Raw genomic sequence first — 14,450 nt, 5'->3', positions numbered from 1 at the left:
CTGTTTTCTGGCTTATTATTTTCAGTAATATTGTTTCAGACAATGCAGGAAACACTCACACGCACAGACGTACAACAAACACGGATGAACTTGAGCATGCAGGAAGCGCATTTAAAAAAAGCCAGCACCGAGCCAAAGGTTTCAGTTGCTCATGCAGGGGTGTGTGTGTATGTGTGTGTGTGAGAGAGAGAGAGAGAGGGGCAGGAGGATTGGGGGATGAAGCAGCTCTCTCAGCCAAAAGTCAATCTGTCCATTTAATCAGACAGCTGGGGCCAAAACTCATGACCCACACATTCTAATGGACCACACAGGGGAAGAGAGAGGGCCGTGCGTTGCATTGCGTCCATTTTATTTTGGTGAATCACTATGTTTTCTGGTCTGGGCTACGACCTTTGTAACTCCAGATATTGGTTGAAAAAGACAGCTGCTGTTTTGAATAAAAAGCTTTGTTATTATTTGGGACTCTTCCACTCAGATTGTCTCTGGAAAAAAATAAACACTGTGAATTTGCATACAAAAACTATAGCGAAACATAAGAGGTAAATGTTCAGTTCAACAAATCGGATCATTTGATGTCCTGTGTTACATGAAAAAAAATAAATAAATAATGAATGGAGAAGGTGGTGAGACAAGGTGAAACATTTGATTAGATTAAAAAGTACATTCGATACCATCATAAGTGATTAGTGAATTTTTTGCATTCAAACAAAACATTGTGGCAAATTCAGTGAAAATCGAAGATAAATATCAGTTTGGGGCAAGTTGTCACATGTTTTTCTAAAATATGATTAATTGGAATATTTGTTGGACAAAACAAAAAAGTTTGTATACTTATGTTTGCTGTTTCACTAACTTGTTTTAATGGCCATTTAATGGCAGATTCCACTACCCCATGTGTCCATATATGTTACAATATGCAATAAATGTAACCTTCAGAAGTAGATTCAGTAATGATAACAACAACAATTAAATTAAGGTTACATTTAATGCATATTGTAATATATGTATTATTATTACTTTCACTGAAGTTGACCCAGAGGGCATACATTTCTTAGAATTAAATATAAAAATACACTTTAAGTTAGGAAAAGCATCATTGGTGACTATGAAATCATTTTAGGTGATTTTATCACCACAAGCAGCCCTGCAAAGAAAAACGAAAATAGACAAAATCCTTGTCTGACAACACAACTTGCACAAATAATCTCACACAATAACACCAACTATAATGAAAATGACCTCAATATCCCTGTCTTGCAGCTTCACAGTTCTGCAGCTTATTATAGAGAATGATTTGTATCAGTAGATAATTGCTTTGAGAGCAGTCTTCATTATATAGGGTGGAGAATTCGAGCGCCGCCCAGACTCTAGCTGACACGTAGACCAGGGGTGAATGGAGCAAAGCAGACAGGCAAAGGCAGAGATCAGGCCTGACCAAGGCCTGGCTTAGAGTTAATCTTGCCATCAGTACAAAACATGTTGCGAAGACTGACTTTCTCTAAATCTCAAAAACCTACTATATGGAAACTTAGTGTTTACATCAGATGGGCAAAAGCTGTCAAAGTGAGAGAATATCGAAGAATATCGACAATAAAATGCCTTTCATTTACTGGAAGTACATTTCCTAAAGGAAATACTAGTACTCTTAAAGGGATCGCTCAGCCAAAAATGCACATTTTGTCTTCACTTACTCACCCTCAAGTTGTTTCAAACCTGCATCAACCTTCTGTTGAAAACAAAAGAAGATATTTTGAAGAATATGGGTAACCAGTAACAGTTGATGGACCCCATTGACTTCTATAGTGTGTGTGTGTGGGGGGGGGGGGATACTATGGAAGTTAATATGGCCCATCAACTGTTTGGTTACTGACATTCTTCAAAATAGCTTCTTTAGTTTTCAGTAGAAGAAAGAAACTCATGCAGGTTTGGAACAACTTGAGGGTGAGTAAATTATGACAGAAGTTTCATTTGTGGGTGAACTATAACAGTTGTAAGCAAAGGTTTTGGGCTTTGGTTATTCATAAAGTGGAATTTATACGTTATATTTGGGTCAAAAAATTAATTTTAAGGGAAGGAGAGGGCAGTGCGCTCAATATATTTTCTGGTCTTGGCTACGACCTTTGTAAATTCAGAAATGAGTTGAAAATGACAGCTTCTGTTTTGAATAAAAAGCATTATTAATATTTTGGGCAATCTTCACTCAGATTTTCTTTGGGGGAAAGAAAACTGTATTTGCATACAAAAACGGTGGCTAAACACAAATATAAATATTTAGTCCGATGAATCAGGTCATTCGACCTCCCGTGTCACACTAATAAAAAAGCTACTTAGTGAACCTAATGTTTCCACCAGACAGCTAAAAGCTGTCAAAATAAGACTCCACAGAATAACACCAACTATAAAATGCCTTTCATTTACTACATTTACATTTCATGAAGGAAATATTAGTAGTCTTAAGGGAACAAAAGTTCCCTTAAAAAGGCTTTGGGCTTTAGTTCTTCATAAAAATGGAATCGGCACGTTAAGTGTTTTGGGCCAAATTAATTTCCGAAGTTTAATACTTCAAGTTACCGGAATGTTAGAGGAATACCAATAAAGCGGCATTCCCCGTATCTGCATTTATGTTTGAATGAAGATTTAAAAGCTAAGTTTTCTGCAAAATGGATTCTCGTTTTTTATAAACGCAATCAACTCCCCATGTAAAAGCCCTTCTCGTTCTGTAATAACAGGATGTCTGTATTTATATATCATCAAATCGATCCATTATGAGCCAAGCTTTCATTTAAACCACACTGTGTCTCTGTTCTCTAGAAGCCTGAAAATGTTTTGAGGCATTTATTCCCTTCACCAGCTTGTCACTTCATCCCTGAGAGGGGTTACGGCCCCTGCTGGAACCCTCGGTGTGACCTCTACAGCTGGGTTCACCTCAGTCTCTTTCTTTCTCTTTTTTCTTTCTCTTTCCACCAGGTTCCAGTCTGTTGATCAAAGGCATCAGGGTTCTCTGCAAATCCACTGCGTGACCACAGCTACTGCAAACCGATCGTGTGTCCACTAGAAAGCGACGCACACAAACAGACTCCACAATCATGCGCTCTTTCCCTGTCATAACACGCTAGATTGATTTATCATCGTTCAACTGGCACTGACTCGCAAGCTCTGCCTACAAAAGCATTTCCATATCCGTCCTTACGCCCGCATCGATTGCTATTCACCTCTGACTGATAAACTGCTACTTCATGCCCGGCCACTCTTTAATGCAGTGCTCCGGTAGGATACACCCGACCACCGGGACTCCGGGATGCTGACTGAGTAATCGATGATTGGAGGTGGACTGAGCTGAGATTGAGCCCATTGACATCTGCGTGCATTTGGAGCCATATGGAGTCACTTGTATCTGACGAGACCGTCTCAATGTCGATTCCAGTGTAAATGTTACTGAAGAGGATGGCTTAAAAGTGTATTAGTATCATGAGCCTTGACTGTGCCCTGCATGGCAGAACGCAATAAGCACTGATGAGTATAATCACACACTCAGTTGAGATCTTAGTATGATGTATGAATGCTTTGCTGGGAACACATTTAACTCGATGAGCCCGGGTAGTTTACTCACTGAACGGCCTGGGAAAGACAAGGTTTATTTATTTATTTTTTTCTCCCTGAATAAATAATAGAAAATACAGAAAGAAAATACTTTTTTTTTCACGTTTAAGTAGAGGAAATCTCACAAAAACGTCACTATAAAATTAAAAATTAAAAACAAGATATAGGCTGTTTGCATTTTTACATGAATTAAAGCCTGATTTAAGGATGTACCAAATTCTCAATAAATTCTCTGAAATGTTATTTAAAAAAAAATCTTATTCTTATATTTAAATAAAATAAAATTAATAAATACTTATATATACTATTTATGTTACAATAATATGTAATGTTACAATATTTTTCAATTATATTATTTAAGGATTGCATTTTATTTACATTAATGAAAACAGGGAAGTATGTTTGTCATGCAAAATATCAGGCTTAATTTTCTTCAAAGAGTCTGAAATTGACTACTTAATGCACGTTTAATGTTCTTGATAATGATTAATGAGTGCATATTTTAAAGAAAATAGTATGATGTATACTTTTGTGAGATTCACTCAAGACTATGTGAAATGAAAATCTCTCCACTGAAACTGTCAAAAAAAAAAAAAAAAAAAAAAAAAACACCTTAAAAACTAAGTAAACAAACATATGCATGCTAGATGTCACGTTCTGCTCTGAGACACAAAGGTTGAGGATCAAAATGCAGTATTTATTGAACAGGGTAATCCAAAGACGTAATCCAGATAACAGGCAAGGGTCATACACAAACAATCCAAACAATAACAGATCAGGGCTGAGGCAAAGAAAGAAATCCGAGGGAACGGGCAGAGAATCAAGGGAACCAGGACACGGGGGGAACAGGATTCAAACACGCTCAGAAATGCAGTAGAGACACTAAACAAGACTTCGCAGGGAATGACAGAAAGAACCAGGCTTATATAGGGTGAGTAAACGAGATAATAAGACACAGGTGAATGTGATAATGGATGATGGTCTGGGCAAAGGATTATGGGGAATGGAGTCTGTGGATGTGTGGTGATTGTCCGGGTTGGAGTGCCCTCTGATGGTAATCCCGGGCACTCTCACTGGTGTGCACTAGACAAGCTGCCCTGTTTTGCTGTTCTTCCATGAGTTGTTCTTTCAATGTTTTTGAAGGTTCTTGCTATTGATGTGATGAAACACACAAGCTTGGATCTAGATTCTCTTTGTTTCTCATATGTTTTCCTACAGCACAGACAGAAGAGCAGGCTGAGGACTCTCTCAAAGGAAAACATCCTCTAGCCACACTTGGGGATGTATACCAGGGCACAAAGTGATACGAGTGCTTTCCCCGATCCCTGTACAAGGATTCTCACAAATCCCGGCAAAACAAGCCCCAGGCTTGAAAACATGCATCATGTAGCTAAAAGCTTTAGCAGCCGCTCCCATATACTTGAGAGAGAAAGAGAGAATGTGTGTGTGAGAGAGAAAGATCAGTTGGTCAGAAGGTGTTCGACACTTTCCACGATTCCAGGGAAGTTGTGGTTTTGTACCAGATCTGGCCCTGTCCTGCAGAGTTTAGTTCAGGCCCTGATCAAAGTCATCTATCTCCAATTTTCTAGTAACACTGAAGACTTGTTCAGCATGTTCAGTCTTCACACTGAAGACTTGTTAGCTTGTTCAGGTGTGTTTGATTAGGGTTGGAACTAAACTCTGCAGGGCAGTGGTCCTCTAGGACCGGATTTGAGGAACCCAACTATTTATTAACTTAACCTAAACTATAGTGTTGTAGTACCCAAGACCGGTCTCGAGACCTCATATTTTGATGGTCTTGGTCTCACATTTGTTCTCAGTCTCTGAATTTTGTCTCAAGACCGGTCAAGACCTAGTCTGGCTATCACCAGACCAAGCTCAATCTTTTAAGATTGAACATTGGTCTGGGGAGTCTGCTGTGTATTTTCTACTGCACAAGAGGCGTGATCAACGGGCATAGTTCAAATGATTCTGTACGCAATTGGATAGTCCTTCAACCAATCAGACCAACGATCCGGGTGACGTACTTTGCAGAGCGAAGCGAAAACTCCAGGCAGGAAATGTGTAACCAAACGTGGTGATCAGCAATTTGCAGAAGCAGCAATGGAATCGAGCGATTTTTGCAGGTTATGCAAAAAAAAAAAAACATGAAAGTTAGTGGTATTTACACCCACTTGAGTGATTTGTTTGCTAAAAAGAAGCCATTAAGCATCGTCGAGAGGTTAAAAGGAATTGGGCTCTGTAATTGGATTGGATTAAACCCACCAATAGCGTGCCAGGTGGATAAGCCAGTTTGTGATTGGTTCCTGCAAATTTGTAAAGGAAGCAGCAGAGATAAATGCACAGGTTTCCAGTCTGAGCTGCAGGGCGAAATCAAATCGCTGGCAGATCAGGCTGGGTTTACCCAGTCTAGTCAAGACCACAACTGCAGGGACATTACTAAAATTGCCAGTGCACGGTCTGATTTATTTGTTAACATCATTCATGTGATTGGATGTAAAGATTCCTGCTTTAAATGCAATCAATAACTAATTTCTAATGTGATTAATTTTGTTACGGTTGTGTCGGGTCAGAAATATATGGGGGATGTCACCAAAATGAATATAAATGCCCACAAAATTTGAGATATATTTTTGAAAATAGACCTTGTATGACCTTTTTTTTATATTATAACATAATTAAGCAATAGTCTATCACAGAACAAAGAGAGCCATTTTCACAAATATGAGTGCGATTGCAAACATATTGATTTTATACATCCTTTATCCAGTTGTTATTGTAACAATTCAGATACAACTTCTGTGCCACATCTGCAATGCAAAGACAAATTTAGTTTTTAGTGTTTTCATTTGATTAGTAACAGCTCTATTTAGGGTTTTAGGTCTAATTGTTTTTATTGATTAAATAAAAGACATTTCTCAGGCAGTAATTGTGGATATTTTAAATGAATTAGAGGAGTGCTGGTCTTGCTCTTGACTCGGTCTCACCCTGCCTTGGTCTCAACACACACTGGCCTTGTGTTGAGCCCTATTGCTGATTTATGTATAAATGTATATGTATATATATATAGCAGATTTGCTTTGTTCGGTCTTTGTATATATATGCATGAATGTAAATTTATACATAGCCTATTATAAATCAGCAATAAAAAATTAAAAAAATTATTCAATTCAATTTATATATTGTTATATAATGTATATTGACAGAAACCTAAAGTAAAAACATGCAAATCAGAATTGTACTGGCCCAAATTATAGTAACAAGGTTGCTCCAATCTCATACAAAACAAACAGAAAATCGTGTAATAATTTGTTTGACTTCCTGAGGCTGACAATCATTGCCTTCTGACATCAAAGCACCTCACTTCACTGACTATTTGTTGAAAAAAAAAAAGCTTCAAGAATTAGACCTAAAAAAAAAGTTTCAAACCTTATTTTGTAGTCTATTCGTGGAAAGTACTAATAACAACAAAAGTGAACAAACAAAGTGAATCTGCTAAATGCAATGATGTGTTTCTGCACTGTTTATCCACCCATCCCCCTACACTGACGGCTTATATTATTGCGTTAGCAGAAGCGAAGCGGGTTTCTCTGCGAGGGATTGAGTTGTGTTTCTAGCAGGCACTGTCAGGCGTGCATGCGTCGACTTCCCATGTGGCGACCGTGTCAAAGAAGCATCCACCCCAGCCGCACAGCAACACTGTTCAACACGACAGCAGCATGTTGACAGTCTTTACACTTCCCCCCATTTTTCCGTTTCTTTCACACCGTTTTCTAATTCAGCCAAAAGACAAGGAAAAGCAGCATCAAAGTTCAATCCGTAGTCAAAATATAATTCCAACCTTCAATAACACCGCATTATGAATGATGCCTCCCCCTCCGAGACAATGAAATACATGGTGGGCGTATGACATTCCTGTACAAGAAGCCCTCGTGAACATTTGTTCCCTTCGACATGGCTGCCGTTCTGTGAAGAGTTGCCACTTGGTCACAATGAGCTGAAACTACTGACGGAAATTTCAATATCCAAGCCATGAGCGGGGGATGATTTTCTCAGAGAGCCCCCGCTGAGAGCAGGGGGGGGGGGGGGGGAGGGAGATCGCAGGGACCAAAATGTCACTTGGGCCTCAGATTGTGAGGTGCTGCTCATTAGAGAGGGAGAGTGACAGGACTTAAACGCAGGTAACATTTGTGAGGAAAGATTTCATTAGGAGCTGTCAAAGTCGTAACAGTTGAGATGACAAAGCTCGTAATGAGCCGGCTACCCATCAGGGAGTAAAGAGGAGTCTACAGGACAGAACTTAGAAAAAAACTTCCCTTCGAGGAAATATAATGCATGCTTGGCTTTAGCTGGGTATTTGTTAGATGAGCGTTGTTTATGTTAAATATACTAAGGATAATCCCCTTATAATATATATGCAAATATATATGACTAATTTAATCCTATGCCAATAAAGCCTTCTGCTGGGATGCTCAGGCAAACCTATGGCCAACAGGGATGACGTATTTTTGTAGGCCGAAACCCAAAAACGAATAAGCATTTTAGCACTTGCAGTTTCATTGTCCTGAAGTCAATTGGTTTTTAAAATAGGTTTTTGGTTAAATAGCCTACCTGAAATAAGGACTGTGGTTATACAAGCTTAAGATATTTTCAAGATTTATTCTATGATATAAAGTACAACAGTAATGTGTGTTTTTTCTAAAGCTTTTGTTTGTCTTGAAAAAAGCGGTTTGCTAACAAGTGACTAAACGGAAATACAGAGGTTGTCGGTATATTAAACGTCACCACATGAAACAGGTAACCTACAGGTAAATCTACTCATGTTGTAAAAAAATATATTATCAATAAGTTATGACAACATATGTTTTTACATTGCTTTAACTCATCAAAATAATTTAAGCAGTTTTCAACTTTTGTATTTCAGTTATACAAGATTCAACAATTTTTTCACGTCAGTATAATGTAATTTAAGTTGAAATTACTTACATTTTTAAGTACAATCAGCTTGGATATTTAAGGCATCAACTTTTTTTTACAGTGCACTTGATCACTTTCAAACCCAAACTTTCAGGGAAAATGTTTTAAACTTAAGTCTGAAAGAGCTGTCAGAAGCTTAATGGTGGTGCCGTTGAAATCATGTGACCGTGGTGTACTTCGTTTATAGCCTTCGTTTAGCTTTTTACTTCTGTGGCCAGTTGCATAAACTGTTAAGACTAGTCTTACAAGTTAGTCGTCCAATTTTATTCTTTACGACTGTTAATAACTTTCTAAAGTCAGTAACATAAAAACGTAGATTGGTCTAATTTGACACCGAACAGTAAGACTGATTACCCCTAAATAACTTCTAGTTGATCATACTAGTTCTTAAGACACAGTCTTAACATAATGGCTATGTTTATGCAACTGGCCCCTGGTGATTGTATTTAGGCTTCAAAATTCATAAGCTGTGCACATTTGTGAAGATTATCATGACAAACAAAACGTGTAAGAATCATAATCTTTTGTTGGTCACAGATTTTAGTGCAATAATATAAAAGCCAATGGAAAAATCCTATTGGGTTTTTTGTTTGTCGAGGGAACCAGGGTGGTCAACATCCGTGATAGTCTAAAAAAATACGTCATCGCTGTAGTGATCCATTAGGGTGGTATATCATGGTGGTTAAAGATAGAGTCTGCTTGGGTGGCAGGTTCAAAACGGTAATTATTGTGCCCTTGATTGTGGCATTTATCCCCAGGTTGCTCCAAAGGGATTGACCCTGTATAACATTACGGGTGCAATTGGTAATGGCAGAGTCATGGTCCATGTGGTGATAAATATTTGCTCTGTTTCATAGATGTATTTTCAAGGACATGGCTGATCCAAACACTAGGCAGCATAATGGTGACTCATAAGATGTTGTTGCCGAAATCTAAGGCATTTGCATTTGCCAATAAGGCAAACCCAGAATTAAACATTTATTACCATGGAAATGTCGATTGTAAATATATTTGGACTACTGAAACACAGTTTCATCTGATGTAGTTACATCTAATGAGAAATGCACTGCTTTACCCAATTGTACATCTATTTTTGTGTTTTGAGCCATTAACTTACTACTATGTAGTCTCTCTCAGGTGTCTCGTGTGCTGCTTGTGATTTGCCAATAATAAAGCTGTTACCAATGAAGAGAGATCCAAACCAGTCCATTACGAGGTTCCATTTAAGTCATGATGTCTTAGAAGGTGCATATAAGAGATAGTCAAACAGCTCACTATACATGTACTCTATTCTATTCTTTGTTCTTGAGAACTCTAGAGAGGAAGTGAAATGTCATATGAACAATCACTACATGCAGATTACCATGTGGAGTTCTGGCTAATTTGAATCACTTATATCAATTACTGTACATGAGGGTCAGATTATCGTTCATACATTGTGATTAAAAATCATGTATGGGTGCAGTTCTCAATAAATGCTAATGAAAAACAATGGAACTAAAAAGGAATCTACAAGGCAAAACCAATTTTACTTGCATTTGGCTATTGCAGAGTCTTAATTTTGGACCCTTTTCGGTTTGTAACAGACCCATCTACCAGACTCATTTACTTCATTTATTTATGGTATTGTGATCAACAGTTATTAAAAATAAAACACAAAGAGTTTGCTACCCCCACAGTTTCAACACTATGGGCTCCTATAGTGTTGAAACTGTGGGGGTAGCAAACTCTTTGTGTTTTATTTTTAATAACTGTTGATCACAATACCATAAATATAATAGTATATTACTGTATATAACATATCATGTAAGTAATGAGTTTCACAAGCTTTAAACACCTTTAGCGTAAAGGTGAATCGTATCAAAATTACTTTGCCCTGGACACTTGCACAAAGATTTAATTTTGTGCTTAATTTTCTCACAATTTCGATACACTATATTGCCCTGGGAGTTGCAGTGGCCACTAAGGCTATGCGGAAAGGATTGTCCATAGAGTCTATTGAAAGTCAAAAGTTTCAAACATTGGACTATGTCTTTCAGACAAGAGAGGTGACTTCATGCGAACTAGCCTCTGGGTGACTGATGAATATAAATTTTGAGAAAAAGGGGATAAAGTAATAAAATATCATCATACAGAATTAATTCATCATCACAGGTCCAGCGAGTCAGAAAAAAAGTGACCTAGAGTCAACAGGGAGAGAGGAGAGGGGGAAAAGGTGGCACAATTTGATTAAGGGTATTCAGATGTACCCTTGACACTCGCCCCAGAGGATTATGGGAGAATAAAGAAAGCTTGAAGGCCTTTCCTGAAGAGCTGAACGGCATTGAAGCTATTATTCATTCTATGAGCGCACACAGAGAGAACACTAACACTGTCTTATTCAAATTTTATATGAAGCTCCTGTCACTGAGACGGTTTGACGTTTTCCACTGAAAAACAAATAATCTGTTCCCTACAGTAAAATATCAGTGTAACCAAGCCACTCTTACGCCATTAAATATTGCAGAATCATTTATGACTGCATGGTCAAAGATCTCATCAGTGCTATATTACTGAATCAGATTTCAGTTGCCCAACTTCACCTGTTAATGGAAGATACTGCACAGTATGCAGACTTTTTATCTTACAAATGGCATAGACCTCTCTGGCAGTTATGCGATATAGCGGAATTAATTGCGTTCTTTTGCTGTCTGGATGTTAACAGCGGGATTCCTCTGGTGCATCATAGATGGTCATCTTCAGGTTTCACTTTCTTGCTTTCTTTCTTTGTCTCACACCTCATCAACTCTCCTACTTTAGCTATCTTGCACTTTCTGTCTGGTAGGGGGCAAATGATTGCTGATTCGAAATAGTCTATGCTGCATTTCAGCCAGTAGTACAGATTTTCATGTTCAGAGAGAGAAAGAACGAGTAGGAGGAAAAAAAGGGAAGCAGAAGGAATGGGGGAAATATACAGTTTGTTTGGTCATTAGGTACCACCTTTAAAGGGATAGTTCACCCAAAAATGAAAATTCTGTCATTAATTACTCGCCCTCATGTAGTTCCAAACTCGTGAGACTTTCGTTCATCTTTGGAACACAAAAGAAGATATTTTTGATGAAATGTGAGAGATTTCTGTCCCTCCATTTACAGCTACAGAACTACATAAAGATATTGTAAAACTAATCCATATGTATTGAGTGGTTTAGTCCAAATTTTTCTGAAGAGACTCGATCGCTTTATATGATGAACAGATTGAATTGTTTTTTTTCACATATAAACATTCATCAACTCACACATTAGTTGTGGTAAACGGAAGACCAAGCATGTTGACTTGACGTGCGAGAACCAATGAGGTGTATCACGCAGCACGTTTGAGGTTCATTCTCATGTGTTACGCAGCACGTTTCAGCTTTCGCAAGAACCATTTAGGTTTGTTTTCACACGTCATGCAGGTTCGGTTGAGCTTCTATTTATGTCCGCTGATCAATGTTTATATGTGAATAGCAGTCAGTAGCCGAAAGATCTGAGTTCACCCTTTCACACGTAAGTTTAAAATATTCTGGCTGATCCCCCAGCGTGAGTTTTTCAAGGCGACCGTTATTTAGAACGTGTCACTTTATGGTTTCCATGGTGATGCGTCATTATTTGTCACGTGACACACCGCAGCAACAACAGCGCTGAATGAATGATGATCTGCTTTTATGTCAGTTTTCCTTTTTTATTCAAAATATTCACAAATTTGTTATCTATGGCATGAAATATCTGATATTCCGATTGTCAAATATATGCAAATGGAAGTTTTTTGTTGTTTAAACACCTTTATAACGATAGTGTTAGTTGAGCTGTATGCGCGATGGGCGCCGCCATCTTAGTTTGTGCCGCAGACGCAGTTCAGAGAATCGGATCTGTTGGATTTACAACACGTGAATTCATCCACTTCACCCGAAATACATAAAAGTAAGTGGCCGGTGAACTGGGAGAAGAATAGAGTAAACTTTAAAGTTCCTTACACAATTTGTATCTGATATGAATAAAACGTGTCTAATTATAATGGAAAGGATTATTATTGCCTCTTCCATTGACATCAGTGTGTATTTTACAAACTCTAAATGTATTGTTTTTTTAGTACTTATGTGAATTTATATGCCTGAAACCTAAAATAAACATTATGTGGTTGAAAACACTGAAAAGTTGTGATATATGACAGCTCTGAGCGCGGCTGTCTCTGGCTCAGCGCCAGCCAATGCGCGAAAGCACATTTGAATTTAGCAGTTGATCACGTGATGCACTGACCGTTCTAATCCAGTATGATCGTACACTCCAGGGACAAGCCTAGACTGATCACACCTGAGCGAAACGTGCGAAAGGGTTAAGTGCCATAAATGAAACCTACCCGATGCAAAATTGTGACTAATCTTATAAAGCAGCTATATTTTGGTGGAAAGCTCTAAATATAGGCTAGCTTTCTCCATATAAATACGTTGTGGCTGAACATGTTGAAAAATAGCAACGAGGCAGTCAACTTAATAAGTGAAGTGCTATTTCCGCACAAAAGCATCTCCTCTATTGACTTCCATTCGAAACAACAGTCTCTGCTCTTCCTTTTTTGGTGATCTCAGAATTCCAATTCCAAAGTAATCCAATTCATACTCCCTACATGAAATCTGCATCCGATTAGTCCTTAATGTTCCATAAGCCATACTGTATCCATGTAAATACCTTTTGTTTACATACATTTAAAAACACATATCCATGCATATGAATCACCGTTTAAACACAGGAAGACACAATTTCACATAAATATATGTTTAGAGAGTGAAAGAATGCTATCATTGTAATAATATCAATAAAAATAATTTAAGAAATCCTAATTTTAAGATTAGTTTGTCTTTTTCAACGTTTCCATCTCTGTCGCCATTGACGGAAATTTCAGTCATTTGAGAGAAAACGCTTCCCACCATTGATGAAATTGATCGAGCTTTCCATGTTTTCACTGTTATACAGTAGGGGGCGCTATTACGCATCTTCTGAAAAAGTACTGAATCTCCTGATCAAAACACGTGTGAGGAAGATGCAGAAACAAGCGATGTAATCATATGCATATGTATCACCAACTTTAAAGTAGCATATAAATCAAAACTGATAAACGCTGATGAGCTATAGGACTGTTCAAGCATTAGGGGTGTTGATGGACTCGATCTACTCCATCTATGTTTTGATCATCGTTCTGAATCCGATCTGGATGTACTGTAGTCTTTGACAAAAAACGTGCTTTTCTCAGCTTTTTGCTCAAAATGTTGCTTTTTTTATGAAACTTTCCACATTCAAGAGTTGATAAAAAAGGAATGCACAAAGGCCGAATAAAGTTTTTTTACTTTGACATATTGCAATTTCAAAAATATTCTGGGGGCCATGAACAATTTTGTTATATAAACACTGGCGGGGAAAGAGTTAAACGACATTTACTACTGGAACTTGGGTCCGAATTGGATAAAAAAGCTAGATCTTCCCAATATGCCCATGCCTCTTTGAATTTTATCGTGCATTAATATCTGGTACAGATAACTACAACCGAGAAATGCAAGCGGGCTTCAAACACAGACTAGCAGCAAAGTTTAAACTGTCAGTAGTTTGAGGCAAACTGGCCCCTGATCTCATTACTGCGATACACATGGCAGCTGACATCTTTTTAGTGAACAGTGATGTGGTATATGTGTTAATAGGTTTAGAGAGCAGACAGAACATGAGCGAGACGGACAGTGTGGCTAAAAGAGCCTGGCACTGATGATTAATGCTAAGCTGGCACTATGGTGGGCCCTGCCTGTACCAACAAAAAAAAAAGAAAAAAAAAAAAGAAGAAGATGAAAACACGGGCTTTTAGAAAATGCTGG

The 14,450-nt window shown here is 38.0% G+C and overlaps 1 protein-coding gene across 5 annotated transcripts in view; it reads right to left on the bottom strand.

Moving 5' to 3' along the window:
* The window catches only part of nlgn1 (neuroligin 1), a 238,472-nt gene that overhangs the window by 146,404 nt on the left and 77,618 nt on the right, over positions 1-14,450 (bottom strand). The window lies entirely within an intron of this gene.

This window comes from Rutilus rutilus, assembly GCF_951802725.1.
Source record: "Rutilus rutilus genome assembly, chromosome: 22".
Lineage (NCBI taxonomy): Eukaryota > Metazoa > Chordata > Actinopteri > Cypriniformes > Leuciscidae > Rutilus > Rutilus rutilus.
This window is presented reverse-complemented; position numbering and strand designations above follow the sequence as displayed.